Source organism: Hyposmocoma kahamanoa, unplaced genomic scaffold (assembly GCF_003589595.1).
Source record: "Hyposmocoma kahamanoa isolate Upper Pololo Valley unplaced genomic scaffold, ASM358959v1 92, whole genome shotgun sequence".
Classification (NCBI taxonomy): Eukaryota; Metazoa; Arthropoda; class Insecta; order Lepidoptera; family Cosmopterigidae; genus Hyposmocoma; species Hyposmocoma kahamanoa.
Genome location: NW_020654748.1, coordinates 14,728,230 through 14,753,883, shown reverse-complemented (window position 1 = coordinate 14,753,883; position 25,654 = coordinate 14,728,230). Strand labels below are relative to the sequence as shown.

Below are 25,654 nucleotides of genomic sequence, written 5' to 3'. Positions count from 1 at the left end.
AAAAAAAACAAAGATCAACAAGCAAAAAAGTCCGTAAGGTCTGCTGGTCAGTTCCGTGACTTGATTGGCAGAGCACCTGACACGGATTGCCTGAGGATGCTGGTTCGAATCCAGCCGGATCGATTGAATTTTCCTAAGTATTGCGATGTTTGTATGTTATAATAACTTTACAAAACATTTCGGGTTTTTTACAGGTCTCATGGTCACGGCTGACTATCACACATACAGTCGACATCTCATGGTCGACGATTTTTTACCACTTGTAAAAATAACTTGCAATATACAGAAAATATGTAGGTAGTCTAATAGTTTGACCTACCGACTCTCAAGCAGAGGGTCATGATTTCGAATCCTGGCTTGCACCTCTGACTTTTAGGAATTTATGTGTGAAATTTAGTTTGAAATTTACTATAAGCTTTTCGGTGAAGAAAAACATTGTGAGGAAACGTGCACACATCTGCAAAGCAGTTTAATGATGTGTGTGTAGTTCCCAATCCGCAATGGGCCCCCATAGTAACTACATCTACAGTCCATTGTGAGAGGAGGTCTATGCCCAGCAGTGGGACTATATCGTCAGTGTTTTGTAGAAAGAGCGTAAACGACATTTCGTAGATTTTTCAGGGGAGTATGTTTTGAGTTTTAACGACATTTTTGGTTTAATTAAGTTTCAGATTTAATATAAAATTTTAAAACAGGACGTAAATGTTTAAAGAAACAGTCGTTAAAACCTAAAACTTACTCGCGTAAAAATCCACTAAATAAATAAGTAAATAAATAATAATAAATAACGCACACACTCAACATAGCCCCGCACTAGGGAAACCCTGTGTCGCGGGTGCCATGGACTCACACATAGACAACCACAGATTACACCCAAACTCACGAGATAAATAATTGTAGGCCATACAACTATTTCTCCCGGCCCGGGAATCGAACCTGGGACCTCTGCGTGGCAGTCCGGCATGGTAACCCACGGCCACGGAGGCAGTTGTCGCTTAAGTCCTCTTTCTACAAAACACCGTCGATATAAATACGGTATAACTACTATGCTACAACCACAACTATACTATAACTATTTTTAAATATTTATGAAATCCTCCAAACAAACCAAACGTTACCACAATATGTAAGAAAAAAAATATTGTACTTGTATATGCTCCTATATACATTTAGTAGCAGTAGAGGTCCTTGTGAGAGTCCGTCCTGGGAAGTACTGCCACCTTACCTATTTCTGCCGCCAAGCAGTAATGTCACCATTAGAGTGTTCCGGTTTTGAAGGGTAATGGGGCTTGTGAAATTACAGGCACATTGGACTTGTCAACTTATGTCTCAGGATTACGGACGCAGTGGCAGTGCTCCTCAGATCTTTGCGATTTAAAGCTCTGAGTGGCACTGCAACTGTTATGGACAGGCGCGTAGTTTACAGTCACTTGATATTATAAAAAAATCCTACGTGTATGTGTTGTCATTTTATTTACCTTCTATTATTAAAAAGGCAGGGGTGTTTATGACTTGGACCAACGTCATAATTAAAACTATGCTCACGAAACGTACCAAGCAATTGCAATATTTGGACAAGTTAGGAACTTAGAAAGATGCCGCCGAGGTCGCGTACACACCTACTGGTTAAGATAAGGTTCTCTTTAAGATCATACAGATGATACAAGAGCGATAATCATAAACAATTCAAAAAAGTTTAAATTTTATTTCATTTTTAATAATAATGGGAAAAACAAAAAACGATTGTTTACGCCTAGTGGAAATAAAATGCCGGTGGATTGTATTATTAAATTATAACATTCGAGAAAAAGGAAATTACAAATTTTAACGACGTGTGCGACGGCGGCGACGTTTCATGATATTTGTTTTTTTTTTAAATTTTATTGGCTACTGCCCGCTATGTTGCTATGTCTGTCCTAGACAACGATCATGCACAAAATTATAGACTTTAAGGCTTTCGTTGTTATTCACCAAAGTAATAATCATCACTACTTACAGTTTCTGACCAGGATATGAGTTCTTTTCCTGACATTTCAGAACGGTTACGCGCTTGGGTTGACTGGCCAGCGGTAGATGACAACTTTAAGAACAGACAGATATATCTGTGTACCCTCTTTCACTGTCAGCGACTACCTTCATCTCGATTACTTACGGCGTTACCATTGTCACTCACTTTTTTTCGACAAACCACACTGTATCCACATGCGAAATATCGGGAAAACAAAAAGAAGTCATACCGTGGTAAAAAAGCCTATAATTAGTGACAATCATGCGCTGAATTTCTAAAAACTTAATGTGTTCATGGATGTCAGGCATAATTATTGCAAAAATAGTTTAAAATATTAATACGTAACTAATTAGGAATATTTTAACGACTACCTTATCACCTAGAATTATTACTGCTTACAGGCTGTATGTACACCTACACAGAAGACAACACTTTTTTTATAACATCTAGTGACGGGACGAATAAGTCGTGCGCCTGATGGTAAGCTTACCATCTCATTTGGAAGTGCGTGTAGCTACACGCCTGTCCATAACTCAGAACTTAAATCGCAAAGATCTGCGCCCGTCACCCTGAGGCATAAGTTGACAAGCCCCATGTACCTGTAATTTCACCAGTACCCTTACCCTTCAAAACCGGAACACAGTCATGTTAACATTATTGCTTAGTGGCAGAAATAGGTAAGGTGGCAGTACTTCCCTGGACAAACTCTTTCACAAGCTGCTACTAACTACTAAATACGACAGTATTTATGATTTTTAATATACTAATACTTAGATTTCAACTGCTTCCGTGGCCGAACGGTTACCATGCCGGACTGCCAAGTCGAGGTCCCAGGTTCGATTCCCGGGACGGGAGAAATATTTGTACGGCCTACGTTTATTTATCTCGTAAGTTTTGGTGTCATTTGTGGTTGTCTTTGTGTGTGTCCATAGTACCCGCGACACAAGGTTTCCCTAGTGCGGGCCTATGTTGAGTGTGTGTGTGCGTTAAAAAAAAGACATGTCATTTATAATAATGAAGCCTAATGGTTTGACCTATCGCTTCTCAAGCAGAGGTTTGCATCAAATCCAGGTTTGCACCTCTGAGTTTGTCGGAATTTATGCACGTCATTAATTTGAAACTCACCATGAGCTTTCGGTTTACCGAAAGCTTAAGTTTGTGACGGTGTGACCTCCTTACACCGTCATCTCACCTCTTTGTATCGCCTCTCTCCGCTTGTATCCTATCATTTTTTATTTTACATGTATTTAAATTTTAAATTTGAATTGTTCCATCTTCCTTCACTTTCTCATTTTGTTTTCGTACCACGGTCACTCCCAGCTCAACCGCCACAACAGTCGAAGCTGTTTCAAATTCCATCGCAAATAATCGCTAATTTTGGTTCTTTACTACGTTTATAATCATTAAATAAGCTAAATCATGTGTAATAATTTATAAGCCTACAGCCTTCGTGTACCTATATCTGTAATTCAGTTACTCGGCCCATTTAGGGGTAAGTGCCTTAATAATAAAGTGTAGGGAGTGTTTTATACTGTTGTACCTGTTTTTTTACATTTACCTTTTTATTGTTACAGCCCTTTCTTTAAACTTTACTTCTTTAATAAATTTTGTGGACCGGAAGTTTCCCGTTTCATCGCCGTGAACAGGTTTACGGCTAGTTAGGGTTACAACCCTTTCAAGTTTTATTCTTTAGAATAACACAGTGAGGAAACCTGCACACATCTGCAACTCAACGATGTGTGTGAAGTTCCCAATCAACATTGGGCCCGCGTGAGAACTACGGCCTAAACCCTCTCAATGTGGAAGGAAGCCTGTGTCCAGAAGTGAGACTAGTTAGTAGGCGAACTATTATTATTTCTAATTACTTCCAACGAATCATAAGTATGTGTTAATGATAAGCAAAACGCTCTTCCTGAGGTGGCATCGGAGTCAAGGCTCGATTACGGCGCATCTAAGCACGCGATATAAGTGATGCCGTGATGATTTTCATTATTCCCCATTTCCCACCGGTTTTAGGCCTTATTAACTACTAAAAAGAATTAAAAGTATTTTTGAAATAGTCGTTTTAAAAGTTACTGCAATTATGGTGAAGACTGGCTTTATAATATTTTAAAGCAAGGAAATAAACTTTACATAAATAATACTAGACAAAAAGGTCGTAGAGTATTTGGCAACAATGTAGGTGTAACAGATTAAAAAATGTAATTTTCGAGATACGGATGTATTGTTCTCAGACGATTCATTAACTGCTAGCTCCCAAGCTTGATTATTATGATGTAAAGCTACCTTTAATTAAATAATACAGTCACCTTGGTCGTCAACATCCGAGGATTACAGACAATGGTTTATTTTGAACAAGGTCCTCGCCGGTACCCACGTCCAATCCTACCTGACATGACAGTCGCAATTTACTTGCGCCCACAAATTACCTGTCATGTCATAAAAGGAACCGCATGCTCTTAAACTAATCTAGATTGTCATATTATCATCATTTTAGTAGCAGCAGAGGTCCTCGTGAAAGAGTTCGTCCAGGAAAGCACTGACACCATACTTATTTCTGCAGTAATGTGAGCACGAGTGTGTTCCCGTTTGGAAGAGTAAGGGTGCTGGAGAAATTACAAGCTCATGAATCTTGACAACTTATGTCTCAGAGTGACGGGCGCAATGGCAGTGCTCTTTGATAGATTACTGCGATTTAAAGCTCTGAATGGCACTGCAACTCCTATGGACAGGCGTGTCGCTTAGTCGCACAAATTGTTCGTCCCGTCATTTGGTATCATAAAAAAATATATTTACTTTATTAAATGGATGTAACAAAAAGGCGTAATCGTATTATAGTATTATAAAAATAGGTAAAAATTCTGACTTTTCAAACAAAACAAACGTTGTTAAAAATAATAACATTTCTGAGATAAAGTTATATATATCTATAAATTTGAGTTCATTTTATATAATAAGTTTTCTTGGTAATAGAAGACCAAAGTAGACATTTTCGAACACAGACCACATTCGAACTTTAAATAATGAAAATAATACCCACAATCTACAATTATTACTTACAGCAATTTTTACAAATATTTATGTAATAATCTGTTTAAAAAACTATTCGTCTATTTTAATACCGTTAATACATTTAATGTACAAATAAAATTTTTATAAATAAGTTTTTTTAGTTTAGTCTGTTAAGAATGGCACAATTGTAATATATTTTTCCATGTCCATAAAATTATTTTTGTAATGACGGCAAAAACTATAATAAAAGATGCTAAAACTACGTTAACAAGTAGTATTATGTCATACCAATATTTTAAATAAAAACATGTGTAAATCGGTGGGTTCCTTTTGCAAAACGAAAATTTAAGCTTTTAGCGAGTGAACAAACAGTAAAGTGCGGAAAACGCATAATAAGTGTTTAGTTCATTTAGCACCGTTAATTTGCATTCACCTACTTTCCAAAAGCGAAACCGTCTACCAAAAATTAACGGACTTTACGTGGAAAAACTATATTGAAAAAAAAAACAATGTTATCAGCTGAGCGACCGTGTCGAAGGTTGCACGCCCAAGCAATACTATTGCCTCCCTTCGTTGGGAAAATCATCCATCTGAGCCATTCAAGGCTGAGAGTGATTACACGCGACGATTTTTAGCAGCGATGCCAACGCGCGTTCGTGAAACGCGCCATTGCATCGCTACACTTGCGATTTATAGGCGATTGCATCGATGCAAACGCGGGACTGCATCGATACAAACGCGCGATTGCACAGATACCAACGCACGATTGCATCGATATAAACGCGCGATTATGTTATGTTTAATAATTATATACCAAAAAATTTGTATAGGTTTATGCACAATATTTTGTTAATTGTAAATTTGAAAGGGAATTGAATAAATACATTAAATAAAAATATTTGTTAATTAATTTAAAACGTGCATCGCGTTTGCATCGTGTTTGTATCGCGTTTGCATCGCGTGAGTAAATACAGACGATTAGCGACTGTATCGCTACTGCATCGCTACTAAAAATCACGGTGTGTAACCGCTCTTAATCACAAGAATAAGCTATCGTATACTTCAATGTCACAGAGACGAATCTAATGATTAACGCACACGATTTGCGATCAGTGTCAAATCTAACTGCAGTCACTTGTTTATTTCAAGGAGATTACTGTTCCTGTATTAAACTGTGACTTTAGCTATAAGTACGTTATTAATTAGCATCAAGATGACGTCGACAAGGTGCTATTATTTGCTGTTGAGCACTTTAAACACGTGTGATGTTTATCATGCAATTAATTACTTAAGCTTATTTGATCGAAGGATTTTTACCGTAAAAAAGCTTTGTTGTCAATGAGAAATATTAGGATTTATAAAAAACGCGTAATGGAAGTTGTACTTATTTTTTTATTTGTTAAACTAAACCTTATAACTAATTACAATCTAGCCTTTTTACAAGACTAATAAATAATTTTAATTTACCATAATTTTCTAAAATAAATGTAATTTGTATATAGAAATTGTCTATTGACAAATATCTTGTAATATTAGTTAAGGGGAAGATACTTCGTTCTTGTGTTCATAGTCTTATTAACACAATATTTATTTTATTATAACGTAACTACACTATAATGTAACTACACTAACCAAAAGGTTTAGTTCTTTCTAGTCTACGTAACTATATCTATATTGACAAGTAGCTGTATAGCCTCTATGTTCACGTGATGATGAAGTCTATGTTCGTGAGCTTCGGCGTACTTTTTTATCACTTTATGTACTGGCTCTACATCTAAATCGCGATGCAGATCTTCATTTTGTGTATACCAAGGAGCACCCATTATTGTCCTCAGTATTTCATTTTGGAAGCGTTGTATTATCAGTCCTTGTTATACCTTTTATTTATTTTTATCGGTGAGCAAATCGTGATCTCCATTATTGATCATTGGGACATAAGATCAAATTCATTTGTCATTTGTCTATATGTATAATGGCTATGTAGCTATAACGTTGCTCCATCTGGCGTTTGATTTATTAGCCCACCGTTACACACATTGCGAACTCTCGACACTGTTCCAAATCGTAAGTAATTTAATATCGTAATTGCTATAATTGTAGCGACCAGAAACGCAGTGACATATTGCACGAACCGTAACCAAACGCCGTGACTAAAGCTATCGATGTTACGCCTATTTTATTGTGGCATTGGCGATTTTATCGCACTTGATACACTATCTGAACAAAAAATCGTATTTTGTTACGTTTACTATCATTCATGTGGTTCCATAATATCAAATTGTTTATATGAACTCTGTAACACGTTGCTCTTTTGCAGCCTACTATGCAACTTATTTACAATATCACGCTAAATAAATTGTACAATGCAACAAAATACACCTAATTATTCGCTTTATGTCGTGATGCGTATTAAACAGCATGACGTTTCATTTTTTTTAATCCTTAAGCTGCGAATCCAAGCAGGTCACGAGCGTTTACGTAAAGCAGTGACATCGTTTGACAGGGGCCCGTAATGTCGTGGACGTGCTCTACCTGTCTGCGTGGGTGAAAGTAGCCGGCACCTTCCTTGCTCGCCCCTTACATGGACCGATTCAATAACTTGACTCAACGTCGCTATGTTTACTCGGTGACTCAGCCTGCTTTGGACAGAGGGATTGTGCGGGACGAAAAGGCTATAAAATGTACAATGCATTGAAACGTATTAAGCTTAGTATATTTTTGGTCATACTGGCCTTGTTAGCGTCTACTACTGCACTGTTCAAAGGATCGAAGTCGTGTGTCACATTGACTAATTCAGATGTTTGTGCATACAAAATCCAATGTCAGGTTTACAAACAGTTTATGTTAAGTAGAAGAAATTTGTAGTCATCCATCACCACATATCAATAAAATTAACTAGAAGATATCAAAAACTGGTCATGAACTAAGACATCATTACATATCTCATTTGATGCGTTAAATAACTAATAGATTCCATAAATTAATATTCTTACGAAGCGATATGTAATAATGTAGAGTTCGCAATTGAGTTATTAAGAGTAACTATGAACAAATCCATTTGCTCTGAATTGAGAACACACTTAATTTTGATCGTAAATTATGTAAGAGCCATAACTTTGAAATGCATTTCAGGTTTATTAAGAAATATCTTACGAATAATGATTTACTAAGGACATATAATAAAAATAAATACAAACTGCGTACTTGCGCTATAGTTAAAACAACAAGACCAATTATGGTGTATTAAAAGCCAAATAAATTAAGCGACAGTGGGTGTCCCACCCACTGCTGATTATTACAGCAGTCGTGATCAGAAACAGTCGAAAAGTGTCTGACCAGAGATGGCATCGATGTTGCTCAACTGATCAATTGAGAGTAAGTAATTGGCATTAGATAATGATGTTTTGATTTCGTCTCAATCGGCGTTTCCACTTAGACGCATCAATTAGAAAGCGTATGAGGTTAAGGCACATGCCAAAGTGTCGCACAAACTTGTGTAACGAGGTTGTGTAATATATCTAATATGGAAATGTTTTGGACTTCCGAACGGACATGTCAATTTAACGGCAAGCGACCGCATATTTATTACCGCTGACATTCACTAATCGTTTCAGTCACGACTATGAGATGCAATTTGTTTTGTTGTTAAAAAAATTGCATTCGTACAATGGATACAGTTACATGTACATTCAAAAATGGAATGAAAAATGAAACAGCATTAAATTCATATAATGTAGGTAACAGTTTTGTTGAGTTATTCAGTAAATATGTAGATGAATTATTTACTTCAGCGGATTGGTCAAACATATATTTCTAAAGACTAGTGGAACCGAGTAAAATATTTATAAATATATCATTTGTTATCGTCTTTACTGTTTTATTTTTGTTTTAGGTATTATTGTTTATCATCTTTATTTTTCTCTTAAACTCTGTACATTAGAATATCGCTACAAACTGTCTCTTATTGGGAAGAATTTGACTTCCAAAAGATAGAGTATCAGCTACATAATTCGGAAGTCAGAGCCACACAGCAATGTAAACTTCTTTTTATTTGATAAATAAAGATCATTAGTATGTCTAGAAAAGCTTCGATTTGTTATTATTGTTTACGTACGTACGTATTGCTAGTTTAATGACGTAATGAAACAGTAGGATATTAAATGGTAAGCCTTAATTTTAATTCTCAGTAACTTTGGTTAAACCAATTCTACTTATAAATTTGTACTTCACCGCTATAAAAGACAGTTACCGGACTCATGGACTCATGCTGACCTAAATATGTCAGACATATTACAACATTCACTATTCCCAAGGCTGTAAGTATTTTTTTGGAAAAACAATTAAAACCATAACATAAGACACGTAAACTGTCAACTATACGTTTCTTGTTATATTTATGAATATTTTATTAAGACATTTTTTATATAACATTATCATTTAAATAACATAGAATTGAAGTCGCATTAAGTAATTTCAAAAACGTAACGTAATTTACAAGTTTTTAACCTACGTATTACATTATGTATGAATTTATTATGAGATATATTCACACAAGTACGACGGCATTGCGTGTTATGAACTCTCAGAATACAATAAGTTGGGTCACATGGCCCAAGCGCAAGGTAGGTCGACGTGTGGTCGCGGTTAGGGCTACTAAACACTGAATTTCTATTATAATGGACGGAGTTACGAGATTACAGTGTCCTTAATTATATTAAGTTATTAGAACATACTTAAGTAATGCCTTAAGTAACAGTAATGCGTAGACATATTTTTTACCGTGTACTGGAAAAACACGGAAAAACTGACCCAAAGTATAGTAGATATTATTGAGGTCAGACTGAAAAGGCATATTTCAGACAAGCGTGTTTCATCTAGTGTTGTGTCATGGAAAAATTTCCGTTTTGAAAAAATCATGTTTCAGAAAAATTAATATTTTCCGGATATTTTTCCAATGTTTTTCGTTTAATTTTCCACATCTGACCTGTCAAAATTTGAAGTCACTGAACGAAAATGATGGAGCCATTAAAAGGTTTTTTTTTCACTATAATTCATAACAGCGAAAAATTCTCGTTTTGGCTTTTAGCTAGCTAGTTTATTTTACAATTCCCGCTAAATCCTGTCCATATCAAATAACATAAGCTTATCATTAATTGTAGATTTCCTTTAAAACACGTAATACATTTTTGGGTTTTCCTTCAACGTAATGGGTATTTACGTCGAGCAATGCAATACTCGGTAATGGAAGCCATGAGAATGAAGAACTCTGATAAAATGTACAAGTACAGGACTATCTGGAAAAGCCTTATTGGCGTTTGTGAACCATGGGCGATGTCGTGCACGATTACGTCATTAGCTTTCGTCGCGTGAGAACCTTCGTGCATTGTGGTGCGAGCATCACTTTCATTGTTTGCGCGGAACTGAGCCCGGAACAAACCATCAGGCGGGTGGAAGATCATTGCGTACCTCGCATATGCAAATGTGTTCGCTGTTTTTGTAAGAGAAATTTGGTTTTTGCAGCTGACATTTTCCTTCGCGATAAGTTCTAAAGTCCCATTCATCAGAAGATACAAACTGCAACTTTTTTAGATGTTTTATAGTTTCAAAAGTTTTAAGTTTGCGTCCAAAAATTTTTGCTATGCAATTGGAAATATTGGAATAAAATAAAGGAAATATTTAGTGTAAGCTTCTCGGATTCGCAGAACTACGCCGTGCTGCATTGCAAATGCATGTTCCAGTTACAACGCTACTAATGACACAAACGGTAAGGAATGTTACCTATGACGTCTGTCAGACGTACACGCACTCACGCGCTTTTAAAACTCATCTAATGAGCCCCATGAATACCCTTTGAAGTCAAATGCGAACTTTCTACAATAAAAGATTGCCGTGGAATTCTTTACAGCCCTTTGTTCTGCTCCAAATACCATTCTTTTACATTTTCAAAGAACGTAAACCGTTCCCTTCATTGTATATCGTGTACGTTAGTTCTCACTTAAGAAAAGGTATTTGTACTATTAACTGCCGTAGTAGTCTTTTAATTTAATTATATAATTGGTATTTCTATTTCATACCCGTTGAATATATTAATATATCCTTATCAAGAGCATTCATTGCAAAAATGTAAAACCCACTAACCTAGATTATTGCGAAATTAGTTAACGTAACAAGAACGTAACCGACTCCTCTCGTTCCAACAAAAATGTTTTATAAACATTAAAGAAAGCGAACAAGCTTCATTTTATGCCTTTATAACTGAATAAACAAAGAGTAAATATTTCTAGTTTTACTCTGAATATCTGCAAAGACAAGTTCCTGTTTTGTTATGTAATTGTTAAGCGAAAGTAATCCTTATTTTATTACACGTCGCATTATCGTTTCGACCAACTTTTATTTTTTTTATTGACAGACACTTTCGACATAATATTTTCATCGCCGTATAGGCTTATTCAAGATGTGTTTTTTTAATAAAGGCGATGGGACGAACAAGTCATGCGCCTAGTGGCAAGCGAAACGCCTTTCCATTACCGTTGCAATGCCACTCAAAGCCCCTGTCCCTGCGCTCATCACCCCAAGACATAAATTGACAAGTCCCATGTGCCAGTAATTTCACTAGCACACTTACGCTTCAAAACCGGAACGCAGTAATGTGAGCATTACTGCAGAGATAGGTAAAGTGGTAATACTTCCCTAGAAGAACTCATTCACTAGAAGCTCTACTACTACTTAAAGACAAACGTACTGCTTCCGAAACCAATAGCACGCATCCACTTTTTTGCTACTACAGTACATATATAAAATCCTCCTGTTATTAAATTACACCTTAGTACTATAATGTCGATGTGAATTCGCATGAGATCAACACGCAACAATTTTTACATTTATGGACACATGTAAATGAATTGTTCAATAAGGAATGTAAATTACGCCTGATAAGCATGAGTTACAAGGTTAGTTTGCCTCGTGCAATGCGGACTTGCGCTCCCCAGAACCTACGCAATTTCTGTAGGTGGCGCCCACGGTCACCAGCGCGACCAACACTAATAGAACCTTTGCTATACGCTCACTAATATCTTCAGTACAAAACTTCAAGTCTCAATAGCATGTCGATAAACAGCTTAGCGCCCACTCTATTTTCCTCAACGAATCACAGAATACGTTCTCATATCTCGACTATCCTGTCATAATAATCTTTTAAAAGACTGATGTTTTAATTGTAAATCGATTACTACGAGCTTCAATAATCCTTTTAAGGATAATGCGTATTTATGCGGAAGTTTATTGGGAATCTATTGAGTTTTTGCCAGGTTGAAAATAACTTTGTGATTTGTAAGATTACAGTGGATTATTAAGTGAGTTTGTTATGTTATTCCTAGCTTAATGTTATTTGCATAACGTATAATTTCGCAATGTCGGAAGGCCGGTTGTGACCCTAATGCGAAGCTTGCCACAAGTGGGTGTATCATCCGGCACTAGTTGCTCAAACACCTCTCACCGCAAACTGTCGATAACAGTCTAGGTCCAGGACCAATTTGTAACAGTTTAAGGACAACGTCGCGTCTTAGTGAATCATAAACCGCAATGACGTCGCACATAACTTTATCACAGTACATTACATGACAACTATTCAGAACGTGAGAAACGTACGAAACTAGTTTATCTTATAGGAAATGAAACTATTATAGATTTATATAGTTTAATCTCTGTTTGGGATTTTTCATTAGAGGAAATACTGAATCCCAAATTAATGGTACAGACGTGACCATGGGACCTGTAAAGGGCCTGAAACGTCGATTTGTTTGAAAAAGCAAATATACGCGATTTAAATCCGGAAAAATAGTTTCATTTCCTGTGTGTAACAATCGCGAAAACCTAAGAACTAGTTTATCTTAATATAAGAAAATAGTTACATAAGATAGCTAGTATACTGTATACAAAATCCACGGGTATACCTCCTGTGAACTTGTTACATGAATCAACGTTAAGGAAAAATAACTAACGCTTTCGTTTACAATGTCTTTCAGTTTTATTTAGTGACCATCATTGATTGCAGGGGCAACGGGTAGATGATTTCCTTTAGCTGTATAACCATCGGTTCCGGCCATGTATTGAATCGTATAGTTCTTGCCATCATCGCCTATGTAGGACACCTCTCCTTGAGTAATGGGGACTTGAACGGTTGGGACGAGGCGACCAATCTCTTTCCTTTCAGTGCCATTGGCTGTGATGTAGTAGATGTCGTCCTGATAATTTAGCGCGGGCAGGTGGGTCTCTTCGTGAAAGTTGGGAGCAGCCGCAGAGGCCGCGATCAAGATCACGATCACGCACACAAACTTAAATGAAAGACGATCAGATCAGACGACATCGATAGTTTTACAAAAATATCTGATAATATGTCATGAATTGCTTATACTAATGATAAGAAAGAACTTAATCAGCAAAAATATATATGTATTCGTGAAATAACTGTACAAGATATGCGCTGTCGACAAAATTTGTTTGAATATTAATTTGAATTATTCTGTAGGGAACCAAAGAAATTACAACTACCAGCTGCAATACACTCACATCTTTTTTGCTCCACCTGTACAATACAGACACAGTAGTTCCGAATAAAAGTAAAAAAAAAATACTGCTTATGTTGTAAAATATTACTTACCAATTTCATTTTGTACACTTTAGTTGAAGATATTGTTTAGAGGCACATTCACTAATGTTAAATCTATTGGAATCCGTACATTTTATACCAATGTTAAAATTACAAATGTAATTAACACCACAACTAGGCTCAGAATAATATAATAAGTACATAATCAAGAAGCAATTATATGGAGCGGGTACATAATTTTAAAAAAATAATTAATTTAATTATTTCATAATTGCATTTTTGTAAATAAGAGACTGTGTCACTGTACAAACCAAAATCTTATAAAATCAACTACACAATAGTCAAAATTATCTAAACCATGGCTGGCATGTGCTTTGCTGCAGGTCGTGTAATAGGCAATGCCCGGGACGTAACTAATATAAATGTAAATATTAGGCAACATGACATTTGCTCTCTCAAAGTAAGTAGGTAAAGCGTTTATGTTATAGAAATCGGAAACAACACAGTACCACAAGAAACATTCAGAACCGAGGCAATATAGAAAAGTTAGTTTTTCTACACTAACCCGGCCGGGATCCAACCCGGGACCTCAGAGATGGTACCACGAAAACCGGTGTGCAAGTCACTCATCCGCGGAAGTCGTCAAAACTAAATTAAGTAAACTGGTTTTTGTGACAATGTAAAATAATATATATGTAAACTCTGTCATGTTTATAAATAAATAAAAATTATAACAATAAAATCCTACCTTAAAAATAGACTTCATTGTACATAGGGTAAATCCTCCTGTAACTAAAATTTTGACGTTTTATGCATTAACACAGAGAATAACAACTTACGGAGTACCTCAAGGTAGCGCATATGGTCCCATTGTTATTCTTATTATACATAAATTACTTTTATAAATCAATTTACCAGCCGATTATATTATTTGCAGATGATGTATAACTTTAAACAAAAAAGTAAACAATAAAACTTTGCAAACTAGAGTTATTTATGAAAGCAGTGAGGTAGGCGATTTTTAAATTGTCAAATCCATTAATATGTTTGTGAAAAGGACTAAAACCTTATATATATTATTATATATATATATATTATTAGTGTAAAACAATAATATACAATATATGCATTATTTAGGCTATCAAAAATAGTAAACGTAAACGCTTTAGTGACCGCCACCTACGGTTACGTAGCAACCAACTGTGAAAACATTTTTTGAGGAAATGCACCGTACATTGAGCACACATTCAAAGTTCAAAAGAAATGTATTCCGGCTATATGCGTCTTGAAAATAAATAAACATTGCCAACAACACTTTAAACATTTGAAAATCTTTACTCTACCATCCTATTCTATAACATTAAAATACACATAATTTAAATTATGTGTATTATGTGTATGTCACTTTTCCTAAAACGTCATCATAATTTGTTTTGACGTTCGCGGTGAGAAATTAACTTCTCTAAATTGCTACTGTCCTGGGTGATCTGGGCAATGCCCTGGAGTGACTGCCCTTCTCTAGTGCTCTGGTACTCATAGTACAGTCCCTAGTTTGAGACCAGGTAATTGATACGGATGTCTAGCACATTATGCACTTTACATTATTATTTAAATTCGCCTGGATAGAATACAATTTTCATATATTGTTAATTGTAAGATATTATATTTGGTGTCAATAATTTCTTAGAAACATTGCATGGTTATCACAGGTGTTAGATATTCAAATAACAGGAAGGTTTCGAAAAAAAACAATAAACAACCCTTATCTGGGGCCCTATACTATCCTTATACTTTTGAACCACGAAATCCGTAATTACAGCTATTTTCTCAATGTGGATGACCTACGGAATGGCTCTCGAAGTCGAAAAGATGGGCTCGTTCGAAACGTCGAATCATTCATTGTCATACTGTTACATTCTTAGTTCTAACCTAACCCCGATTGAAACACTAGTCATCCATAGTGGGAAAACAGGAGTAACTATGTCTTTCGTACTTCGAAAATAGGGCCCCTGATCCTTAATCCAACAAGACGATTCAAAATCTACATATGTACTACGTCATTTTGGAACTACACACATCAAAAGTGTCTAGGGATCAAGTGAATATTTTTAAAATAAATATTATTTAAGCAATATTTACCAAATCCAGTCTTCCAGGACGACTTCTTACTTTAATGCTTTTGTTTTATTTAACCGCTTACCCCTATATTTAATTAAAATAAACTAAAATTGATGTTTTTGCAAATTGTGGGAAAAAACTCAAATTAACGGCGTCAATTAAATGACAAAAAAATGGCGAAAATGATGATTTTGCTCATTTTTATTGTAAAGATAAGAAAATTAATAATCTGTATTTCCACCATTAACACGAATCACACAATTACAGCGATTTGGCATGCTTAAGATGAGTTCATCAAAATCACTTTGAGGAATGGCCGCCCATGTGTTTTGTAACAAGTCAAAATATTGTTGTAGAGTATGTACGGTATGCATACTCGGCACAGCTCTTCTTTGAAGCATATCCCATGCGTGCTCAATTGGATTGAGGTCTGGCGATTGAGCAGGCCACGGCAGAACGTTGATACGAGCTTCGGCAAGAATGCGTGTTACGACTCTAGCCGTGTGTGGACGTGCGTTGTCATGCATTAGTTGAAATGAATCACCCAACTGGCCTCGCAAAGGGATGATAACATCTGAAACAATCCTCTCTGCGTAAACTTGAGCATTGAGGTTACCCCTGATCCAAATGAGATCGGTTCTTCCGCCGATCCAAATACCGGCCCATATCATTGTTGTTCCCCCACCATATGGATGAACTTCCTGACAATATCTCAAACGTTCATGACGTCCAGATGTTCTCCAAACTCGAGTACGTCTTGTATCCGGTCTCATACCGAAGCGGGATTCATCCGAAAAGCACACATAGCGCCAGTCTTCTTCCTCCCAGTTTCTGTGTTCGCGAGCCCATCGTAAACGAGTCCTGCGATTGCAGGGTGCAATAGGTGGAACTCTGAGCGGCCTTCGGGATCGCAGACCCACTTCACGTAAACGATTTCGGATTGTTTGATCGCTTATTAGCAAGCCTGAGGAGCTGTGGAGCCTCGTAACCAACAACATGGCGGTCATGGTACGATTCCGTCGAGCAGTATTTTGGATATACCGGTCCTGTCTGCGAGTCGTGATGCGAGATCGTCCTCCATGTCGCTCGGCCACGCTGCCCGTCATGCGATAGCGCGTCCAGAGGCGACTTATGACGCTCTGTGTAGTGTTAAGAGTGAAAGCCACAGCACGTTGCCTGGAACCAGCTTCCAACATTCCGACGGCTCGCATCATCACTTCTCGGGTTAAATGATGTCGTCTCTCCATAATAATGTAAATTGTGTCGGTTCCGATGCAGATATTGTAATGATTTTGTCAAAACGCTATAACTCATTTTTATACAAAACCACATTGACAATCGATTTTCTTCTTATTATCGAATTTTAAACAATATTCCTTATTTAAATGTTAAAACTCACTAAAAAGTATCAATAGCGATACAAAAAAGTTAATATAATTAACCCTAATTGCAGCAATACTCTTAAACGTACTTGATCCCTAGACACTTTTGATGTGTGTAATTTTAGTTGTTTGTTGTTCATTCTGTCCACAATTATCATGAGACATATTTTTTCTCCATCAGTAATACATGAATTATTTTTACAATATTTTGATTAATTGATTATTACTTACTTTAGACATTGTTGTCGTTTCCTGGTCACAGCAAATTGTTAGAAAATTTATTAAATAAAGCAATGAACTGTACCTTTAAATATGTACCTCCCTCAAAAAAAACCAATGATGGTCAAACAATATTTTAGAAACATATACAGTACAATTAAAGTTGTCAATTATAGTTAGTACTAGTTCGAAAGAAGAATATAAACTTCGTGTACTATCACGTTCATTGTCCTATAACTATGCATAATACACATAACGAAATTAAAATTCTTCTTCTAAATGATTATATTATGAGGTATGTAATAATGTATTCATGAATTAGTGCTAAAGTCACATGGCAACTCATTTACAATCAGTCATTTTAGCAAATAGAGACCCACAGGATCAATAAAATTTAGAATCATGAACAACAGAAGTCAAGTCACCAACTAACTCTCTTCTAGTAAACCACTAGAAGAGGACTTATTGCTTCTTAAAAAGTCCTACTATATCTAATAAGCGTTATTACTTGACGATTGTAGGTCAATGTACTTGACTCCTTTTTGTACTCTTCTAAGCACGACTTCTGCTATCACTCAGATTTTGAAGAATTGCACTATTGAACATGCTTTGGCATAATTTCTTCCACATATTTTTTTAATTTATTAATTTTAATGTATTGAATATTGACACCCATTGTCAAATAAAATCACAGAGTAAGAATACAATACAATAATCTCAACTCTTTTGGTCAACCGTACAAAAAAAAAATATTTCCCTCATCTTAGAACGAAATTACAACATGGTGGCTATTGCAAAACTTGCAACTAGATAAAGCTTATTTTTCTCGCATTCCGCTTCGCAAAAATAGAAATCAGCATGAAATGTTCAAGTTCAATGATTTTCCGGACATTTTGATTGGGTAACTTACCTACTTATAATAAATGTTAATCAAGATTTAATATATTTTTATAACATAAAATAGTAGTTTTAGTCTTCTCATATGAAAGTATTGAGGTTCTTTCATTCGTAAGTGTTGATTAATGGTTATACCTATTCTTATTTTATTTACATTATTTTGTCTTTATCTACCAGAAATTAGATCATTCGCCATTTTTTAAGGAAATCGATCTGTAGTGGCAACACCAGGTATGATATCGTAAAATCTCAAAATATTCCTTGACCTTTGGTAGATCAATGTATATACATGGTTTTCAATTTCAAAAATGTGAATGAACACTAATGGCAAGTATCATATTCCTTATCGATGACGTTATCAAAGTTTGTAGGCAAAACGAATCACCTCTTGATAAGGTCAAAACTTCTTGCTTAGCTGGTGAAATGAGACTTAATTCTTGTTAGGTAAAATGACAACAAAAAGCTATATTTGCATACAAACTACATGTATAGGTACCTACTATGTCTTGTTACAAGTAACCGATGTCAAGGAAAAATAAATAACACTTTCGTTTGCGCATGTCTGGAAATTTATTTATTGACTATCAGGGACTACAGGTGCGATCGGTAGATGATTTCCTTTAGCTATATAACCATCGGTTCCAGCACTGTATTCAATAGTATATTTCTTGCCATCATCACCTATGTATGACACCTCTCCATCAACAATCAGGACTTGAGCACGTCCATCTGCAGTTGGGATGAGGCGACCGCTTTCCCTCCTTTCGGTGCCATCAGCTGTGATGTAGTGGACCGTGAACTGGCCTAGATCATCTCGGTCGTCCTGATGCTTTAGCGCGGGCAGATTGATCCCTTCGTGTAAGGTGGGAGCTGCCGCAGTGGCTGCGATCACGATTACGATCGAGCATAGACCTGCCACGAACTAAAATAAAAGACGATCGTTAACATAAAAAATAAATAAGTAGAACATTGATAGTTTCACTAAAACATCTGGTCTATGTGTGTCCATGGCACCCGCGATACTGGGTTTCCCTAGTGCGGGGCTGTGCGTGCGTGTGTGTTTATGTGTGTATGTGTGTGTGCGTGCGTTAAAGAACAAAAATAAATGCAATCGTGAAATAAGCGTACAAAGTATGCGCTACCACTTGAACAATTTTTTATTCATAACCAAAAAACTTGGCAGAAAAAAAAACAGTTTATGTTCTAAAATGTAACTTACCAATTTCATTTTGTGCAATTTAGTTGAAGATATTGTATAGAGACAAATTCACTAATGCTAAATCTGACGGTATCAATTGCTTTTATACCAATCTCAAAATTACAAACGTAATTAATAAACACAGCTGGGCTGAGAATAATGTAATAAGTACATAATTAAGAAGCAATTATTTAGAGCCTGTCACATAATTTCGACAAATTTAATTATTAATTTACACTTTGATTTTTCTAACTAAGAGAATGTGTCACGTTGAATTCTTTGCTGCACAAACAAAACTCATTAAAACACAATGTTAAAGAGGACGTACAGAAAGGTAAAACATAAGTTGAAATGTGCCTATAATTTCACCAGTTAAAAACTGGAACATAGTAATGCCCATATTACGCATGATGACAGAAATAGGTAAGGTACTTGCTAGGACGAACTTTTTCACAAGGAGCTCTACTGCTTTTAAGTACGCTTATTCTAGAAGAGATTTCTTCCATCCAACCCTTGCTGTGGTGAACTATGTAAGAAAGTATGCAGAACTGATTATTATATAACAAAATTATACAAATAAATAAATAAACTAAAATAAAATATACAAATTTTGTTTGTTTCAAAAAATACAAATATACTCATATATATACGCATTTATATTTTTTCAAACAAACCAACGTTTCGGACTACCGCGGAAACTAACAACAATAAAAACATTTTTTTTGATAAATGAAAATATGGCTGAAAATGTAAAAAAAAAACCACTAACAAAATAGGCGTCTAGCAAGTTAAACAATAACACAAGGCAAATTTTTGGTGAAATTGTGATCTTACTCTAAAAAGGGCTTTGATTTTTATACGTTATAATTACAGAATCTTAAAAAAGGACAATAGGTGATGTTGTAATAAGATTCCGGTTGATAATCCAAATTTGCCAACTACGAGGTTTAAAATAAAAACTGTACACTAAAGGTTATTATTTATTATACTGCTTGGATGTTTTATGATTATATACTTGGATGACAACAATCCGCGGTAGTGACCAGTTTAGTTCTTGCAGATAGTTTTGATCTAAGTGGTGTGAAATTAATATTGTAAATAGTAAATGCATTCGTATATATATTTACAAAGTGCATCTCCTCGAGTTTCTTGCTCATTCTTTTCAGGGAAATCTGCCTTACGAATGAGCACTAGAGTTTAATAATATGGCGAATTCATGTATAATTTGCTTACCTGTGAAATAAACATGATTTGGGTTTGAGTTTGAAGAAATTCAATCTAAAATGGTTGATATTTTGCATTGTAGGTTTAATTGCCCTTAACTGTTCCTGCCTAACAAGATGATGTGACTTCTGCGTCATTTTGTAACTAATTTTAGTTGTTATTGTTCATTCTGTCCGCGATTATTATGAGACATATTTTTTCCTACATCTTTTTTACACGAAATCGTTTTTTCTATCTTTTGATAAATGTATTATTACTTAATTTAGACATTGTTGTCGTTTCCTGGTTAGAACAAATTGGTTAGTAAACTTATTAAATAAAGCGATGTATTGTACGTATCTCCCTTAAAAAATCGATGATGATGAAATAATATTTTATAAACATAAAAAGCATAGTTAAAGTTATTAGTTATGAGAGTTAATATTAGTTCGAAAGAAAAATTCAAACTTTGTACTGTCATGTACAAACGTGCAATACACATAACGAAATGGAAATTCAGTTTTCATTCTAAAAATCTTCAGTATTTTCTCCTAAATATATACAATGTTACTTACGAGTTTATAATCTTATAAAATTCTGATAAATATGTATGCGATTTTATATACAATCATACAGTCAACGATGGGCAGCGAACCACTGTAAATGAAAAGAATCTTAGTGTTCGAGCATAAGAGTCATGTTAAATCATTATTTCAAGGAAATTTAACCTATAATAACTTACATACGTTCGAAACTCGCTCCTTAATGTATGAGGTAACTACATACTAATAGGACTTGTTTATTTAATATTCACGTTTTCGCTTTTGTCACGCACAAATTGTACGACGACGTAAACAATGCAATGCCAAGTATCCAGCATAACAAGGCCCTTAAATCGAGCACTAGGTCGTCGTAACAACATACCAGACTACAATTTTGTAGCGATGCTATAGACCGACTAATAGTTATGTTAACGACTAAAAATTCATTTTTGTTTCAACAGGAAATTGCACCTTATCCACGCTTGATAAAATCTAAGCACTCCGCCAAGTAAAGCATTTTAATAAGAGATATTTATAGTATGTCTCTTACAGTTGAAATTAAGTAATGAAAAAAACTTTCAAAAATTTCTCACAGACAGCGCTAGGGCAAAAAAGAAAGATCTGCAACGAGGCACATAGAAAAATCTGGGAAGTAAGCTGGTTCGTGCTTTAGCTCAGCTGGGAGAGCGTCGTGCTGAAGGCGCTGATTTGAATCCAGCGAGATCGAAGGATTTTTTAGTGTTCGATCTTTGTATTAATAATTACAACAAACTAGTAGAGTAAAAAGTAGATTAGTAGAGTAGTTCACAAAAAAATAATTGAATATCAAGGTAGTAAAACATCGCGATATTCAATAAACCGAATATTACAATGAAAAATTTCCTAAAATTATTTTCCAATAGCAATCTAGTTAATATAAATAAATGCAAAGTTGACTAACTTAATTCATTACGTCATCAAAAATAATAAACATCGATATAAATAATATTCCTATATACGTAGCATACCGAATGATATGCAGAATAGCTAGTAGTAGTATAAGATGAGCATAACTAAAATTAGGTTTAGGATTATACATTTTTAAATTTTCATGTTGTATTATAATAATATTACAAATAGAGATAAAAGAAATTTACTAAACAAAAATCGGCAACGAGCACGGAAAAATTCGTACTCAATTTTTATACGTTGTAATTACAGAATCTTAAAAAAAGGACAACTCATATTGTCCTTTTTTTAAGATTCTGTAATTCATTAACATCTCAATGTTATAATAAAATTCCGGTTGGTATTCCAAATTTGCCAACTACGAGGTTTAAAATAAAAACTTTATACTAAAGGTTATTACTTATTATACTGCTTCTGCTTACTTGGATGACAACAATCCGTGGTAGTGACCAGTTTAGTTCTTGCAGGTAGTCTCGATCGAAGATGTTTGAAATGAATATTGTAAATGGTAAATGTTTTTTTTTATATAAAATATAAGTGCGCATTTGACCTCCATCTCACCTGACAGAAAGTGACGATGAGGTCGACGATGGAGCATAGGTGTGCACTTAAATAATGCCTATTCGCTCTCGCCTTGAAAAGGCCCAAGTTATAACATTCAAGGAGCAAGTCTGCAGGCCGGGAGTTCCACTCCATAGCTGTTCGCTATATAAATGTGGAAGCGTAACGCTTCGTGCGAATCTTTGGAACATCCACAACATAGGGGTGGACCTAGTCCCCAGTGATGGAAAGGAGAAGGCGGAATTATATCGTGTAATTCCATCGAACACTTTCCGTGATATCTCCAGTAAAATACCGATAAGCAGGCAACTTTACGGCGGCGTTCAAGGATCTGCAGCTTCGCCTCCACTAATTCCGTGCCACCTATAAGCCCCTTGGCACGATTGTCAATTGAATCCAAAGTGGCTAGTTGGTATGTAGCAGAGTCAGCCCGAAGGTGGCAGCAGTACTCCATGCACGACCGGACTTGTGCTTGGTACAGCTTAAGCAACTGTATGTGTTCAAACATATATTCATTAAGAGCATCCCCTCGAGTTTCTTGCTCATTCTTCTCAGGGGAATCTGCCTTACGAATGAGCAACAGCGTATGATCTTCTTTACAACCACAGTATGATGAAGGCGCTGGTTTGAGTCTAGCCGGATCGAATTAATTTTTGTTTGTGTTCCATCTTATAATTTTAATTATAATAAAATAATAATTTATTTCAGATAATTAAAAATCCATATACTTTGTTTATTATACAACCACTTATTAACTAATGTTAGTATACTTATATTACTTTAAAACTACACACACAACACAATAATAACTGCTGTACCGGTCTGGGAAAACTTCAACCCTTTACAGTCAGCTTCACCCAATGATTCCATATAGGACAGTCATCTGTCTGATAATACTTTTTACTTAGTTCCGCTAGTTTCTCTAAGGCTGAGTATTCATAGCCAAAACATGCGTCAAATTTCAAGCATTCGCATGCAAATCTCGTCCTTCATTACAATTAGGCTTGACTGTGGAGAAATACCATTGTTTGTGTGGTTTACCTAACACACTTCACTACGGTTTCCTTATATAAAAAGTGCATTTAACTCGCGGAAGTTATTCTTACTTTAACAAAGTATTGTAAATACTTTTAGGTAGTGAGATATCTGTTTCTTAGAAAAGGTTGACTAATGTTGCTAGCGGTTGTTTAGTTGGTATCAATGGCAGTCTTTCTTAACAATCGTACCTTTTTGTTCATATTTTTATCAACCCATTATAGTACACACTTCTAGGCACGTATCTTCTCTGCGGGTTGGAATTTCACACATTTTCCAAAGTATGTGTAGTTTATTCGACGTACTGGCTATTCACAAATGTGAGTGACTTACAAATTAAAGTCCAAAAAAGCCACCTAAGTGATGGATTTGCTAAATGCCCTGGATTCAGTTGAAAAGAATGCCAAGAGGCTTATAGGTGACTTGGAATTAGTTGAGGTAAAACTGCAGAGCATTGATCACCGCCGTAAGGTTGCCTGCTTACCGCTATTCTACAGAATATATCACGGAGACTGTGCGAGGTAATTGCACGGTTTAATTCCGCCTTCCCGTTTTCATCATCGGGGGACTAGATGTAAGCTAGGGTTCCACCCCTTTGTTGTGGATATTCTAAGGCTTCGAACGCAGCGTTTCGCTTCCACATTTATATGGCGAACGGCTATGGAGTGGAATTCCCTGCCTACAGATTTTTTAAATTTATTGTTGGATTTATAAGGTATTTTTGAATAGTATGATTGTAACAGATTATATTGGTAAAAATAAAACTCCCTTCCATTCCTAGGATTTCCTAAACGCCATAACTTGGGCTTTTTCAAGAGGACAGTGAATAATGCGCACTTATTTTTTTTATAAAAAAAATGCCATTTTATTTTTACTAATACATTCTATCACAATCTTCCTATTCAAAAATACCTTACAAATCCAACAATAATTAATGAAAAATACTACACAATTGGATAATCAACACCGTCAACAATAAATAAATGCCATGATTATGTTAATGTGCACATGTTCTCACTGTAATCAAGTGTGATCGATCGTGACATGTGTCTAGATACTTCCGCGTACAGTTTAGTTGTCAACCCACGTAGGTTCCCCGAGGCTGCATCATCACAGTTCTAGGTGATGATGGACAATTTTTATTCCTTAACAATACGAGTAACATTGAACGAGGTTGAAACATCTGTTTTTAACGCCGTGTATTTCCTTGTCTGCATCCGACCGTGCCCAATTAAAAATTTAGGTACAAGATTAATTAAGTGCAGACGTAAACGTTATTATTTCATCTGTCAAAATAATAACAATTGAACGCGGCGCACTACAGAATTAATTTAAATTAAAGGGAATATACTAATATTTTGTTTCACATGCACAGGTACAACTTTACATCATGCAATGAGATGTAAGTACTTAGTCATCAAAATATTTTCGCGCCTCCATTCAGGATTAACTTAAGTTTTTTTCGAATTTGTGATTTTTTTAATTATAACTCTTTCCTAACGTGGACCTTGTACGTTCAAGATCAAAGTAATTTAAAAAAATGGTAGTTAGTGACAAACTTATTTATGTACTTGTACAATACTATTTATACTGATTATGGCCTGCTTTCCATGGCATGACTACACACGATTAATGTAACTCTTATATATTTCCATATCTACGGTAGGTCCATGGTGTACATTGCTCCATCTCGGCCTTCAGGGCTTGGTTAGCATCTATTGTTCAACAAATTGCTGACTGTCTCTAATTCGGCCGATCCTATTGTTTCCCAGCGACTGCCCGATTTTATGGATAGTGCACACACGACCGCTGGCGGACGTTTCAATGAAAACATACTGATTAAAATATCATTAAATTAAACTTGGTTTGAAAAGTACACTTTTACTGCAACATATATTTTTTCCTGATAATCCGAATATTAAG

The 25,654-nt window shown here is 35.5% G+C and overlaps 1 protein-coding gene across 1 annotated transcript in view; it reads left to right on the top strand.

Moving 5' to 3' along the window:
* The window catches only part of LOC113236513, a 49,517-nt gene that overhangs the window by 20,383 nt on the left and 3,480 nt on the right, over nt 1-25,654 (top strand). The gene's annotated exons all lie outside the window — the stretch shown is intronic.